The following is a 13983-nucleotide window of genomic DNA, read 5'->3' as shown; positions in this document are numbered from 1 at the left end:
GTCAGTGGTGATAGGAGGATGTCTACCGCGTCTTTTCACCATTCGTCGACCTGGTATGTTTTCTCTAGTACTTTACAGTATTGCTCTACATTACCCATGAATCACAGCACTAGGTCAACACACACACCTGTACGGTAGGGAGACAAGCATAGGCCACAATACTGTTATCTGTAGTCTACGTGTTGTGTAGTCTACAGATAACAGTATTTTGTGTGTGTGTGTGTGTTTGTTTTGCAGGGACCGAGTCACAAGGTCCGAGTCTCAAGTCGAGTCCCAAATAGAACGGGTCAAGTCCAAGTCATGCATTCTAAGAGCAAGTCAAGCCGAGTCACAAGTTTCAAGTCAAGTTTAAAAAAAATCTAGACATGCAACGACTTGTAAAACTACACATCTTTGTCTATTGAGGGTACCAGACAACCCTTTTCATTATTTTGTCTACAACGCATTTTGATTAGTCTGTCATTTTTAAATAGGGACATGTAGCAATCGTAAGGGCATGACATCAGCAGAAGGCAAGGCAGGTTGATGTGCTCAGAGTAGACTTATTTACAGGTCTTGGTGATCCAATAGTGATAGACCCATATCATACAAAATATACAAATACACAGCAAATTGGCCAGTGATAACAGGTGTTCATTTTCTTGGTGTTACATTTTTCGTGTTAAGAGGTGTTGACTTAAGAGTTGTTTTTACACCCTCTGTGCTAATATAACTCCCAGGTGAGTTTTTTTCTCCAACAACAATAACAATATTACACATCAATACAGGGACATTCCTGTAAATACAATGAAAAAAATTCAATAATAGAACACCAGGCAACCCCCCCCCCATTTTTAAAAATATAATTCAGGACATCATTAATATGTGACAAGGCAATGAGACATTAACAGACATTCATAGACATGACTTATAATACTTTTTCCTACTTTTGAAGTTTCACAAGTTTGAGGGATTTATAAAATTGTAACAGTTCAATTAAAAAAACTACAAAGTAAGGAATTTTTCCACCCCATTTACATTTGTGAATATAATATTCTGCCAAGAGAATAATAATGTTAATGAAATAGTTATGATGGGAAGGACAAGCATAATGCCTCCCAGGTGAGAGTTACTGTACTGTACAGAGGTTGGGTGGTGATGTTGAGTAGTGTTGATTTAACTTCCACTTTTCACTTGAAACTTCCCTTTCATCTAATTGCCAACTGTAGAAGGTAACTGGAATTGCGAAGCATTGAAAGCTAAGTAATGTGTAAAAAATATAACAAGTTGGCCACCAGCTAACTTATTACATCGGCTAAGTGAATGGTCGAGATCTTTGTAGCTAACGTTACATCTGCGAAGTTTAGATTTAGAAAGTTGCTAGCTAACGTGGTTAGTTAGCGCTAGATTAAAACTAGCAAACTATTCGATTTGAGAAAATTAATCAAAATCCAGAAGGATCAGAGTTGGGCTGTATCGTTAGTTGATTTCAATCATGTGCGTGTTGAGTTTACGAGGCCAACTAACTTAAACATTAGTGGTGCAGCAGGTGCGTGGTGTTAACTGGGGTGTGACCTAGTGTGATCAATTTGAGCCTGACTTGGTGCAGCATGTAACTAGCCAGGAAGGGAAGGTAACAACATGGTGTTAGGGTTTGACCAACTATTTGTGTGCATATCCTATATAATATAAACATTTGTTTGCATAACCTATATAATATAACACAGATGCTATAATGATAAGTTTATTAACTATAAGATAATTGAGTACTGCTATATGTTAAGAGGAAGTGGCTCATGTGATGGTGGGTCATGTGGAAAGAATGCTGATGCTGTAGAAACAGGATTGTCTGTAGAATAATAGCAATAACAGGATATGGGTGAAAGGTATATGCGGGGGGGGGTGTAAGGGTTTTAGAGAACTGTGCATTGTGCAGTCACAAGTTGCGACATCCGCCAGGAAGCTGGAGTGCGTCTAGAGGTTGGGACCAACCGCCACGCCAACGATAGGCTGGAATAAGTCTAAACCATATTCTAGCCTCTACTATGACAGGCCCTCAAAGAGAGGGAACTAAGTCTGTCCAGTATTTAAAGAAGAACTTGTGATGTCATTCCAGTTCTCTGTCTGCCCTGCATGGTGTTTCAGGGAGCCCGTATATACGAACCACATATTTACCGTTCAAGTGTTTGCATTAATTAAAGTACAAAGAAATCAGAAGTTACTATGTGCTGACTATTTTGTTCTGATACCATATTCGAATTGACGCGACCTGACAATGGCTAATATCTACTAATTTGTTCTTCAAAACGCATATAACTAAGAATGTTTGTCTGGCTAAATATTGTTAGCCATATAGCTAGCTAGTTAGTTATCTAACTACAATACCGACCTCAGCATATTGTAATTTAGCGCTAACGTTAGCGAGCTACTGTTCGTGGTCAGACGTGATAGGGTTGTCCTCTTGACATTTTGGTTAAACATGTCTATGTTGTGTGCTTGTTGTTAATCACAGATCAGATATTGTGTTCAAGCCAATACGGCTTGACATGTATTGGCCAGTTTCTTTCCTATAGATTTGAGTGGTGGTGGTTACTGTTTGTAGCTAGCTGGTTTGATTTCACTGGAATATTGCCTTGACAAGCCCCAGATCCGCAGGCAGGCAGACACCTGTTACATCATTAAAATGGCATTTGGAACAAATGGTTGATCCACTGCGGGGAAGACAAAGGGGAAAGGGTTTAAGGGGGCATTTTGTGTAACAAATCAAATGTTATTTGTCACATGCGCTGAATACAACAGGTGTAGACCATACAGTGAAATGCTTACTTACAAGCCCTTAACCAACAATGCAGTTTAAGAAATAAAAGTAACAAATAATTAAAGCAGCAGTATAATAACAATAGCAAGGCTATATGTAGAGTCAATGCGGGGGCACATAATATGTACATGGAGGTAGTTAAAGTGACTATGCATAGATAATAAGAGTAGCAGCAGTGTAAAAGTGTGTGTGCAAATAGTCTGGTAGCCATTTGATTATAGGTTCAGGAGTCCTATGGCTTAGGGTTAGAAGTTGTTTAGAAGCCTCTCGGACCTAGACTTGGCGCTCTGGGTACCGCTTGCCGTGCGGTAGCAGAGAGAACAGTCTATGACTAGGGCGGCTGGAGTCTTTGACAATTTTTAGGGCCTTCCTCTGACACCGCCTGGTATAGAGGTCCTGGATGCCAGGAAGCTTGGCCCCAGTGATGTACTGGGCCGTACGCACTACCCTCTGTAGCGCCTTAAGGTCTAATGCCGAGCACTTGCCATACAAGGCGGTGATGCAACCTGTCAGTTTGCTCTCGGTGGTGCAGCTGTAGAACCTTTTGAGGATCTGAGAACCCATGACAAATCTTTTCAGTCTCCTGAGGGGGAAGAGGTTTTGTTGTGCCCTCTTCACGACTGTCTTGGTGTGCTTGGACCATTATAGTTTGTTGGTGATGTGGACACTAAGGAACTTGAAGCTCTCAACCTGCTCCACTACAGCCCCGTCTGAGTATGGGGGCGTGCTCGTCCTCCTTTTCCTGTAGTCCACAATCATCTCCTTTGTCTTGATCACATTGAGGGAGAGGTTGTTTCTTCTATAGAGTTGAAGTCGAAAGTTTACATACACCTTAGCCAAATACATTTAAACTCAGTTTTTCACAATTCCTGAGATTTAATCCCAGTAACAATTCCCTGTCTTAGGTCAGTTATGATCACCACTTTATTTTAAGAATGTGAAATGTCAGAATAATAGTAGTGATTTATTTCAGCTTTTATTTCTTTCATCACATTCCCAGTGGGTCAGAAGTTTACATACACTCAATTAGTATTTGGTAGCATTGCCTTTAAATTGTTTAACTTGGGTCAAATGTTTTGGGAAGCCTTCCACAAGCTTCCCACAATAAGTTGGGTGAATTTTGGCCCATTCCTCCTGACAGAGCTGGTGTAACTGAGTCAGGTTTGTAGGCCTCGTTGCTCGCACAAGCTTTTTCAGTTCTGCCCACAAATTTTCTGTAGGATTGAGGTCAGGGCTTTGTGATGGCCACTCCAATACCTTGACTTTGTTGTCCTTAAGCCATTTTGCCACAACTTTGGAAGTAAGCTTGGGGTCATTGTCCATTTGGAAGACCCATTTGCGACCAAGCTTTACCTTCCTGACTGATGTCTTGAGATGTTGCTTCAATATATCCACACAATTTTCCTTCGTCATGACGCCATCTATTTTGTGAAGTGCACCAGTCCCTCCTGCAGCAAAGCACCCCCACAACATGATGCTGCCACCCCATGCTTCACGGTTGGGATGGTGTTCTTTGGCTTGCAAGCCTCCCCCTTTTTCCTCCAAACATAATGATGGTCATTATGTCCAAACAGTACGATCTTTGTCCCCATGTGCAGTTGCAAACCGTAGTCTGTTTTTTTTATGGCGGTTTTGGATCTGAGCGGCCTTTCAGGTTATGATGATATAGGACTCGTTTTAATGTGGATATAGATACTTTTGTACCTGTTTCCTCCAGCATCTTCACAAGGTCCTTTGCTGTTGTTCTGGGATTGATTTGCACTTTTCGCACCAAAGTACGTTCATCTCTAGGAGACAGAACGCGTCTCCTTCCTGAGCGGTATGACGGCTGCGTGGTCCCATGGTATTTATACTTGCGATATATTATTGGTATCAGATGAACGTGGTACTTTCAGGCGTTTGGAAGTTGCTCCCAAGGATGAACCAGACTTGTGGAGGTCTACATTTTTTTTTCTGAAGTCTTGGCTGATATCTTTTGAGTTCCCCATGATGTCAAGCAAAGAGGCACTGAGTTTGAAGGTAGGCCTTGAAATACATCCACAGATACACCTCCAATTGGCTCAAATGATGTTAATTAGCCTATCAGAAGCTTCTAAAGCCATGACATCATTTTCTGGAATTTTCCAAGCTGTTTAAAGGCACAGTCAACTTAGTGCATGTAAACTTCTGACCCACTGGAATTGTGATAGTGAATTATAGGTGAAATAATCTGTCTGTAAACAATTGTTGGAAAAATAACTTGTGTCATGCACAAAGTAGATGTCCTAACTGACTTGCCAAAACTATAGTTTGGTAACAAGAAATTTGTGGAGTGGTTGAGAAACTAGTTTTAATGACTTCAACATAAGTATATGTGAACTTCCGATTTCAACTGTATGTACAGCTACACCATCAAATGTTTGCCACCAAATTTTACTTAAATATGATTTTGTGTGTAATTGCGTTTTGCAGGAATGCAGTGTAACATGTTGGTGGAGGTCCAATACCAAAAATACAAGAAGTTCATGAAGTTGCAGCCAGTTTTCTCTTATGGAGATTTTATCTATCAAGGAGAATATATGAACTGTCTGATGTATATTCTTAATTGAACCCTTGGGCTTGATTTGGGTCAGACCCATTCTGTTGCCCCCTAGGTGGCTTATCTCTATGTATTCTGATTGGTCTATCTTTTTTGTAGTACAAAATAGGTTTGGACTGCCCTCTGCAGCACAAATATAATTGTTTTAATGATTCCTAAACTGAGGAGGATGTCCTGCTGGACCTGATTGTGAGGCACAGGTCTGGATTGGCCTCAAAGATCTACAGTCTCTCATAATGATATGAAATAACATGAATGTATAGATTGATTGCTTTGATCGGTTTGTGCTCAGTCTTTTCTCCTGCAGGCTGTTATACACCTAGTTCCTCCACAGACACATTATCCTTCTAACGTTATTTAGACCTGAGATCTCTAGAAAGGCCGTCTAAAAAAGCCAGGACAACCTTAAGAGATGAGGCCATCGACTCCACAGCAGCGAAAGAGGTATAATGACAACTGATATTGCATGTTGATAATCCCATTTCTATGTTTGCTTTTCATGGACATTCCGACAGCATAAACCAACCCAAAATTGTTCAACTTTTTTCTCTTGTCTTAATAGATGGTCCGAGACGCCCTGACTAGTAGACCTGGTGGGCAAGATGTATTAGAAGAGTACCAGACAACCAAAACATTGGACCACAGAAGAGAGTTGATTGCCATCTTAGTCAGCCACAATCCTGCAACGATAAGCTTCTCCTTAGCCAATCCGGCCACACACAGTGGATCAAAACAATCAAACTATACATGAATGTTATTTGGTATCATTATGAGACTGTAGAAAAATCCAGTACAACTTTCGTTAAACATATTTGGCGTGTGTATGCTTTACTGTTTTTGAGCAGGAGACTTCCCACTCGCCAACAGAGAGAACGTTATGCTCTTGGAATTGTCACCCTCTTTCCTTCGTATTGCTTTAATATTTTGACACTTGACCTCGCGTCGAACCATCAAGAAGAGATTCCACCCCAGTCGGAAGGCCCAACCCATAGGAGGAAGACCTGGCCCACCAGCTTGTTGGTGATGCTTGCAAGGAGGCCATGTCATTCCCTGTCCACTCGGCTGATGAAAAACAAGTCTATCAGAAGATGGAGGTGTTCCAGTATCGTCAGGAGCTAGTTTATAGTCCAGACAGAAGCACAGATGTCCTCAGTCTTTCCCAGGTTTCTGGACATCAAAGGATTGGATAGTGATGTAGTATGTGTTGGAATCAGAAGTAAAGACTAGTTATCTGATTGAGAACATGTGTTGTGTCATTGAGAACATGAAGTTGAAATGCTCCACTTTGTTTTAGTTGAATCGGGACTTTTTGCTGATGTTCAATGATGAAACGTCCTCTAAACTCCTTGAAAAGTGGGACACTGTATTGAAGCCTAAAGTCATTAAACTGGCAAAATCCCTGACTATGACCATGATATGCGTTGCCTCTTGAAGTCTGCAGAAAACTGCCAGAGAATGACAGCGAAACCAGTAAGTGGATTCTTTCATGGGTAGTGAAATGTTTCAAACTCTGTGATATTGTTTTATGTGATTTGGGGTGTTTGCCTTTTCTTGCCCTCAGATTTGGACAATGATATGTCCTGAACAAGAGGCCCCTAGTGTAATAGAGTTAAGGACAACAGTTCTTAACTAGATAAATGTATGTTACGGGGAATTTGTTGTCAAGCGTTGCCCAGAAACAGCCAGTCATTGATATCTCATATGAGAATTGAGCATAGCTTTTATCCCTCCACTACGTTTAGATTGATCGGTCTGTGCTCAAGATGGTTGTAGATGGAATTTACAGTTTTTCTCCATTGGTTTGGCTCATTTCTTGAAACAGAAATTACATTCTCAAAACTCTAAGATCATTTGGCAAAACAGTCTTACAGTTCAGCACAACACTATAGCTCACTTGCAAAAGCTCATATCTCTCCTAAAACTGTTCACTCATGCTTCAGAACTAAATTCCTTTCCCATATAAAGAGTCAGTGCCACGAAAATGGCAAAGATCCTTCTCAATTGCTTTGGCTCATTTCTTGAAACAGACCAGACGTTCTCAACACTTGGTGCTTTAACCAAAACTACATTTCCTTCTCATTTAAACAGTCAGTGCCCCCAAAATGCTTCGTCCCTTTGGCATTGTGTAAGCACTGCAAGTCAAAATGTTTAGATGTTTTGTCACTATGGCAGCGGACCATTGAAATATCCCTCATGTCCACCTTTCAGTCTTAGCCCAGTCCTTCATTGACAATGGTTACTGTACTGTTTTTTGTCCAGCTAACAGAATACAATTGTGTATAAAACTGAAAAAAAGAAATAGGATTTTAGGGTAAGAGTAGCCTCCAAGGTTTGACATCACACATTGCACTCATACTGCCAAGGAAATTGTAACCATTATCATTCACACACATAAAGTAACTTCCATACATCAGAGTAAAAAGAAAATGTATACAGCATAATATACTGTAATATAAACACACAAACAAAAAACAATAAATGATATGCAGCCTACAGTGCTGTAAATAAAGCTGGAGTTTCACAACTAACAGTTCTTCACTGGTCGCTGTCCTCACCCTCCCTCTCCTGGCCACCATCCTCACCCTCCTGGCCATCCACACGCTGCTGTCTGTCTGGCCACAGATTCTCGTCTACATCACAGCGTATATTCTCCCTTGCGATGCAACGAGGGAAGAAACGGCGTGCATGTCGCAACCATCCCCTACACTGATCTCCTGTAATAACCTCACACGCAGCGTCCATTGCATGGAGCAGGGACCTCTGATCTTGAGCCCGATGCTCATACACTCTCCACCTCCAAGCGGAGAAATACTCCTCAATAGGATTGAGGAAAGGAGAGTAAGGTGGTAGGAACACCATGACCATCCTTGGATGAGTAGTGAACCAGGCCCTGATGAGCGGGCCACGGTGGAAATTCACATTGTCCCATACAATGACATATTGTGGTAGGTGAGGCCCTACGAGACCTCTCTCATTTTCAGGGATCAAATCAAAATGAAGGCGGTCCAAGAAGATGAGGAGCTTCTGTGTATTGTATGGGCCAAGACTGGGGATGTGAGTGGCCACACCATTCTCAGATATGGCAGCACACATAGTTATATTGCCCCCTCGCTGGCCTGGGACATCCGCCGTGGCCCGGTGGCCAATAATATTACGGCCACGTCTTCGGCCCTTGGCCAGGTTGAAGCCAGCTTCATCCACAAACACGAGGATGTGATGGGTCTCGTTTCCTTCCAATGCCATTATTCTCTACAATAGAGTAAAAAAAGAAAACATCAAATCAGTCATACAGAAGAGTCATACACTACAGTTACAGACAATTACATAGGAATGTTCTATGTTCTCCACAAGTTCAATATACTACTGGCCACTACTCCAGTGGTTCCAAACCTGGGGTACATGTACCCCTATGCAGAGGTACTACAGGGGGTATTTGACAGAAAGGGGAGGGGGGAAATCATCAATGACTAGACTTACTGAAATGTTACAGTAAAACCCACAGTATTAGATAGATTTACATGGGAGGCACTAATTGCAGCTCTTTGACCCCTTTTCTTATTGTATTCTTCAAAATAAGGATTATAATGATAATTGCATCATACAGTAAGCTGCAGTTTTTAGGCGAAATGTTGAAGTCGGATAAATCAAATACTTCCATACCTGGATTACCTGGATACACAAATCAGGTAAAGTGGGTACTGAAGCCAAAAAAGTTTGGGAACCACTGCTTAATTGTAAAAAGGTTATAATGATGGACAACCAGTAACTGACTTACATGTACATACTGGTACCGCAGCTCTTTCACTCTATCAGAGTTCCTCTCAAATGGTACCCTGTAAATTTGCTTCATTGTCATCTGATGCTTCTTCAATATCCGGTTTATTGTGGAGTTGCTTATAGAGTTGACATTTTGGAATATGGCATTGTCTTGTAGGATTGCAGCGTGGATCTGTCTCAATGTGATGGCATTATTTGCCATCACCATGTTACAGATCTCTTGTTCTTGTTGTTCATTGAGAAGTTTTCCTCTGCCACCCGTGCAAGGTTGTCGTCCAATCCTAGATATAGAAGTCAAAGGACAACACTCCATTCGTAATGTATACCTTATGTATTCCTTACAGAATCAGTTGCCTATGTAATTGTATTGTTGTTCTACTTACAGTAACTTTACCACAATTGTAATGCATCACTGCACAGTGACTGGAATACTACTGTAAACTGTATCATCAATACTGTAGAAAATAAACTATTCCATAGTCTATTTTCTCCAATGTTTTTCTTGTCATTTTTAGTATCATAACATCCCATTGAGGTAAGATATTACTGTAGGCCTATCACACACACACACACACTAAATGAATAGGTAAATGTGTAAATAAATATATTTCTTGCTCTATGCACAGTGTCCTGTCCTATACAACATATAATTCCATCATTGACTGACTACATACCTGTTTCCCTGCGAAAGGTTTGGATGATGGAGGAGACTGTTGAGCGAGGCACATTAGGCTGCACTCGGCGACCTGCCTCCGCCATTGTGAGGCCATGGTTGATGACATGGTCTATAATTGTGGCCCGAATTTCATCCGGGACAGCATGGTGTCTTCGTGCTCCTCGGCCTCTTCCCCCTATTCCACCACCACGCACCCTTACTCCTCCTCCTCCTCCTCTTCCTCGAGCAGGCAGTTGCCCTTGTTCATTTACTTGGCCAGGTGCCTCCATGTTCAGAAATTGTACTGGTCCTGCATGGTCAAGCTCTTTACATACATGTTTGGCAGCATTCACAGTCATGGACAGCACCTGTCAGGTAACTAAACATACTGTTTGATTGGTCATCTGAGATGTGTGAAACTCCTCCTTCGTTAGTCAAGTTCTAGTTTCACCTGACTGTCAATTGCTGTAATAAATGTATCAAATGTTCCAAGGGATTCATATATGGTATTCATGGTATTATGTTCTTGACTAATTTTGACAATTGAACAGACTATTGTGCGTGTGATGACTTATACAATGAAATGACGCTGACACGTTTTGGAGCGAAAAACCATTAGACTGAGAATCAACAATCAGTTTAGATAAGATCTATTCACTTGGAAATTGTGCTAAATGTAGGCTACATGTACTTAATCATTTGCAAAGATGTACTGAGACATTGAGACATGTACTTAGACATTTGCAATTTGATGAAATGAATGAGAAATTCAATCCTGTTGTGAACAATTGCCAAGTGGTTTGGAGGTTTGTCCATGTAGTTTTGAGAATGTAATTTCTGTTTCAAGAAATGAGCCAAACCAATGGAGAAAAATAATCGGTCCTTTATTACATATGTGGAGCAGGAGGAACACCTTCAAGAACATTACTAAGTCCCTTGGCAAAAAACACCAATTTGCTATAGGCCATCACTGAGAGACCTCACGATTGCGGCGTATGGACCGACAAAAGCATTTTCCCATGAGTGATTTTACTGGTCAGTGCAGAAAGCCATTTCCTCTACCAGCTGGGTAGATGGATGGCACGTAGTGCAGTGGGGGACTGTTAGTTTGCAGTAAAATAATTAAGATCATTGTGGCTGACATTATTGTATACTTATTGCTGGACAAGTTGCATACTGATCATTTCTGTGAACAGAACCATGCATTCCCTGTGTTTGATGGTGTGTTTGATGGTGTTGATGACAAAGTTTATCAGAAATGTTATAAGCCTTTTGTCCTTCAAAGTGCTTATGGTGCTGATGAGAGCCTTTGTTTGACATGATTGAGTAATAGTCAGATTATTGGAAACTTTGTCAAGAAAATTGCATACCTAGTCTTAGGACTTCCACTTGTTTAAATAGCAACTCTGCAAATACTCTTGTTCTCATAGTACATGTTCTGATGTACATGTCCGTATAAGACATGTCTATGTCCTGGGAAATGTTCTTCTTACTTATGTCATTGGTGCACGTTAGCTCAACCGTCCAGGTGCAGGGTCACCGATCCCTGTCCTATCTGAACGGACACAGGTAGAGGGCAAGACTGTACAGGTTCCCCTTGAGAAACAAAATCGAATCTGTGTCTAACAGCAGCTCAAACAGGTAGGCCTACATAATATCAGCACTTGGCCCCCAGGACCATGCAATTACCCAATTGGCAATTACAACCAATAAACTGGTTTTACAATGTAAAAGGCAATTTACACATCCATTGGTACATCAGTCTTAATCAGACTTAATGATTATTAATGGTATTTCAATACCATACATAGATGGAACAATCATTTTCTCTTATTCAACGTTATGACTCCAAAGCGTGAAGCGCAGGCCACATAGCCTATTTCTATGCGCACTGAGGCGCACTCTAACCTATTACACACAACCAGAATGACAGACATAGGACACAGACACACGGAACTCTGACATAACCCAGAAAATGTGAACAAAGGAAACCATACATTTAATTAAATAAACAGAACTTCTACCGCATGAGTCTTGTGAACATTCATGTGCGCGAATAAACATCGCGCCCACTCAGCATGTGAGAAATGGTTGGCTAAATGAAACTGTATCGTAGGCCTATGAAACAGAAATGTCTGCGTGTTGCAATGAATGGTACGGGGATGGCATGTTGAAACGCCAGCTATTATTATAGTATTAGATGGAAAATAGATTTACCACATAGGGCCTGTGCATTTAAATGTGTGAAAGCAAGAGCAAACATTTCATCAAGAAAATAAAATATTGTCCCCCGGCTGGAGTTTGGAGAGCGCAAGTGAAGAGCCATGCCTGTGGTGTGTCTTCGCCAAAGTAATAATTCATTTCAAACAAATTCCAAATGCAAGCTTCATAAGTAAATGATCAGTTTCAAGCAATTGTTACATACCAAAATACCAGTAGGCCTATGCTAGTAATTGTTGCCCGATTTGCTGATGAGCTTGCAAAGTAACCCGTTCATATTCTTGATCACACATTTTTTGGACCTGTGTTGATTGACAGTTTGCTGGTCCAATCAGAGTGCCGAGTGTGCGTTTCCCTAGCCAATCTGTTGCAGGTTTTTTTTGCAAAGGCTTTGCTGCGGCTACTTTCTCTGGCTGTGTGAAGAGTAATCCACGCAGACGCTGTGCCACAAAATGAGTGACAAAACATTACCAAACCTGTCCAGATAAGTTCAGGTCATCAGTCTCAAGTCAAAGTCGAGTCCCGAGTCTTGAAGCTCCAAGTCTCAAGTTGTTTAATTTTCTATCATGTTGAGTCTCAAGTCATTAAATGTGTAACTCCAGTCAGACTCGGGTCCAAGTCATGTGACTCGTGTCCACAACTCTGGTGTTTTGTGTACCTGGAGTCTGGAGGTGATGGTAGAAGTAGATTGGCTTGTATATATTTCTCAGGTTGCATCCTGATTGTCCAACCTTCTCTCAAAGTGAAAGGTGACAGAGCTAGAGCGGTGTTGGTCAGACCATGAGACATCCCAAAAATCTGTCTTTTCACAAAACCGTCTGTAACGTCCGAACAGTTTGGCCTACAAACTATTATGACCCCTCTATGAAAAGATGACTCTCATGAACATGTTTTTTTTTGTTGCTCTAGGATGCCCACAGGCCTCACAAGACTCATCTGAAGGTCCCCGGTACCGTCTGAATGTCCCCGGTACCGTCTGAAGGTCCCCGGTACCGTCTGAAGGTCCCCGGTACCGTCTGAAGGTCCCCGGTACCGTCTGAAGGCCCCCGGTACCGTCTGAAGGTCCCCGGTACCGTCTGAATGTCCCCGGTACCGTCTGAATGTCCCCGGTACCGTCTGAAGGTCCCCGGTACCGTCTGAATGTCCCCGGTACCGTACCGTCTGAATGTCCCCGGTACCGTCTGAAGGTCCCCGGTACCGTACCGTCTGAATGTCCCCGGTACCGTACCGTCTGAATGTCCCCGGTACCGTCTGAAGGTCCCCGGTACCGTCTGAAGGTCCCCGGTACCGTCTGAAGGTCCCCGGTACCGTACCGTCTGAATGTCCCCGGTACCGTCTGAATGTCCCCGGTACCGTCTGAATGTCCCCGGTACCGTACCGTCTGAAGGTCCCCGGTACCGTCTGAAGGTCCCCGGTACCGTCTGAATGTCCCCGGTACCAGTTGAACATAAATGAATGGAAGTATATATGGAGACTGTTTAGTGCCAAAAAGAAGGGGTTAAATCAGGTGTGTCAGATCAGGATCCTATTCTCTTGGAAACCGAAGAAAATGAGCCGAAACTGGGGAAGAACTACATGAACTTGTCTAATAATAAGAAACGCTACGTGACCCTAATGAATATGACTCTGATCTGAGAAAGTCCAGTAAAGGTAGCTAGTTCAAGTCAGTTGTTTCTGATGCCGTAGTTCCTCCGTCCATTCTAGCATGGCCAGACAGTGACTACTCTTTGTAGTCAGCGTGGAGCAGGATAGCCAGCCCATTAAGTCGGTTTTATTGTTGCTTTTGACCGGCTCTTAAAGGCAAGGTTAACGTTTTAAGTCGTCATTATGTTAGTCCTGTCTGATGACTCCTTGACAGTCCACAGGACAGCGTTCTCCTTAATGGCTTGAGCCGCAATGGAGAATCCCGTGTCAGTGTTTTTCATGTTGATGGAGCCGTAATGGCGGGTATCCCAT

At 42.1% G+C, this 13983-nt stretch overlaps 1 long non-coding RNA gene across 1 annotated transcript; it reads left to right on the top strand.

The window, feature by feature from the left end:
- Nucleotides 1-4753: 4753 nt before the first annotated feature.
- On the top strand, nucleotides 4754-6778 carry LOC123730978 (uncharacterized). The gene is made up of 2 exons (XR_006762481.2): nucleotides 4754-5819; nucleotides 5938-6778. It is a non-coding gene; the product is annotated as an uncharacterized LOC123730978 (long non-coding RNA).
- Nucleotides 6779-13983: the final 7205 nt, after the last annotated feature.

This window comes from Salmo salar, chromosome 27, assembly GCF_965601325.2.
Source record: "Salmo salar chromosome 27, fSalSal1, whole genome shotgun sequence".
Taxonomy (NCBI): Eukaryota; Metazoa; Chordata; class Actinopteri; order Salmoniformes; family Salmonidae; genus Salmo; species Salmo salar.
This window is presented reverse-complemented; position numbering and strand designations above follow the sequence as displayed.